The following is a 2450-nucleotide window of genomic DNA, read 5'->3' as shown; positions in this document are numbered from 1 at the left end:
CATTTACTATAGCAACGAGAAAAATAAAGTACCTAGGAATAAACTCAATCAAAGTGATAAAAGACCTTACCCTGAAAATTACATAACATTGAAGAAAAAAATTAAGGAAGATATGAGGAGGCAGGTCTCCATAGAAACCTCCACCTGTTTTTGGTCAACCCCAGCAATATTAGGGGCTGCTCCAGGGGCCAATCTCAGCCAGCTCTCCTTTTCCCAGAGGTCCCTGCGGGGGCGGTGGATGTTGTACACAATCATCATGGCAGCGGCTGGGGCCCTGGATGGCATGGACACCGAAGCCGAGATAGTTGCAGTGAGGCGCCTGCGCGGCCCCTCAACTGCGTGGAGGCCGAAGCCATGGTGGGGGCGGGGTTGGTGGCCAAGAACGCCTGTGTCACGCAAAGTAGCCTGCAGCCAGCCCCAGCCCAGCCCTCTGGGGATCCCGCGGCCCACGCTCAGTCAGCAATGGCGAGGACGCAGGCAGCAGTGGCGGCTTGGGCGGGGAGTTGGTGGACCTGAAGATCATCTGGAACAAGACTAAGCACAATGTGAAGTTCCCCCTGGACAGTACAGGCTCCGAGCTGAAACAGAAAATTCACTCGATTACAGGTCTCCCGCCAGCCATGCAGAGAAAGTCATGTATAAGGGACTCGTCCCTGAAGATAAGACGTTGAGGGAAATAAAGGTGACCAGCAGAGCCAAGATCATGGTGGTTGGCTCCACAATAAATGATGTTTTAGCAGTAAACACGCCCAAAGACTCTGCACAACAGGATGCCAAGACCAAAGAGAACAAGAACGAGCCACTGTGCAGGCAGAAACAACTCAGGAAAGTGTTGGATAAAGGGAAACCCAAAGATGTGATGCCGTCTGTTAAGGGGGCCCAGGAGTGCCTGTCTACTGTCCCCTTGTCCGGCATGTACAATAAGTCTGGAGGAAAAGTGAGACTCACTTTTAAGCTAGAAAAAGACCAGCTGTGGACCGGCACTGAAGAGCGAACTGAGAAATTACCCATGGGCTCCATTAAAAATGTGGTCAGTGAACCCATCGAAGGACATGAAGACTACCACATGATGGCATTTCAGTTGGGCCCCACAGAAGCGTCTTACTACTGGGTGTACTGGGTTCCAACTCAATATGTGGATGCAATCAAAGACACTGTGCTGGGGAAGTGGCAGTATTTTTGAAAGCACTTTCACCTCTGGCCCAGGAGACTGACCCAAAGTGAAAGACATTGCTGGGAGAGGCCTGCAGCATCCCTGGGTTTCAGGCTTCTGGAACTTAGTTCAAAAAACAATTTATATTCAAACTAAGGTGATGTGGTGACTGAAGCCATAGGTGATGTTCTTTCACCCTTAGCTTAATATTAACTTAAAATCACTGGTTCCCTTTCTTGCAGTCAGCCTCATACCATTTTTAAAGTCAGTAGAGTGGAAATCAATAAATCCAAATTCTGAATGTGTTGTGTGGAATACTCTTACGTGTGTTTGAGAGTAGATCTGCCAAGGTTTTGTTTAGAAAGGAATGGTCAAAAGCTTTCTGCTTTTTTTTTTTTTTAAGTGATTTTAACTGAAATATTTCCATAAATCTTTGGTTGTAAAAATTTGGACTGTGTTGTGATGAGTTGGGGTATTATTTTTTCTTTTTCATATAAAATTGTATGCAAAGTTGGGAGGGTTGGTAAGCCATATTTTTTTGCCCATTGATGCAGATGTAATTTTTTTCGTTTATCTTCTTATTTCCTAGATTTGAGTTTTTGTTTTGAAAACCCAAAGATGGTCAGTTCCTCCTTTTGTACCTCATCACTGCTTCCTTTCCTGGCATTCCTCCTGCCATGCGTGTGCAGTAGGAGGGAAGTATTAAGTCTCCATCAGGGAGTGCTCACACGTGCTGTGGTATCTGGTGAGTAGCAGAGTGTTTCACAGTGACTTGTCAAAACATCTTGCCCTCTGGGCACTGATCTCTGGGTTGTCTGCAGCCCTCACTGAGTTGGTTTTGATGCCCAGCCTGGCATGGGTGTGCCTGGCTGTGCTGCTCCAAAAGCCACAGTTCCCAGGCTGACATAGGCCTCTTTGAGGAGGAGCCAGCTAGAAGACAGTTTATACAGCCATATAGTCACAGGCCCACTTTAGAAGTTTCAAGAAATTCTTAAGCAGTCCAATGAGCATTTCAATTATGCTTCTCCATCTGTTCCTTCTGCTCATGTGTTCTATTCAATTGTCCTTCATCCCAGGTTCAGAGATGCTGCCTTTCTCAATAAAAAGACATCTGACCTAGTGGGTTGGCGATGTATTGTAACATCAAAAATGGGATGAACTTCTTTGTGATTAGCTTATTCTCTTCTGGTTTTAGCCCTTATGTTCTTTGTATATGTGAACTCGGTTGTCTCCTTGTGGCTTGGTTGATTGAAATGAGGGAAAGTCTCTTGGTCAGTGGTATCCTTGTGCTGTTTGC

The 2450-nt window shown here is 46.1% G+C and overlaps 1 pseudogene; it reads left to right on the top strand.

Moving 5' to 3' along the window:
• Positions 1 to 241: 241 nt before the first annotated feature.
• LOC150012670 (ubiquitin domain-containing protein UBFD1 pseudogene) lies at positions 242 to 1253 on the top strand (annotated as a pseudogene).
• The last annotated feature ends 1197 nt before the right edge of the window (positions 1254 to 2450 follow it).

This window comes from Furipterus horrens, unplaced genomic scaffold (genome assembly GCF_987537825.1).
Source record: "Furipterus horrens unplaced genomic scaffold, mFurHor1.1.pri manual_scaffold_4, whole genome shotgun sequence".
Taxonomy (NCBI): domain Eukaryota; kingdom Metazoa; phylum Chordata; class Mammalia; order Chiroptera; family Furipteridae; genus Furipterus; species Furipterus horrens.
This window is presented reverse-complemented; position numbering and strand designations above follow the sequence as displayed.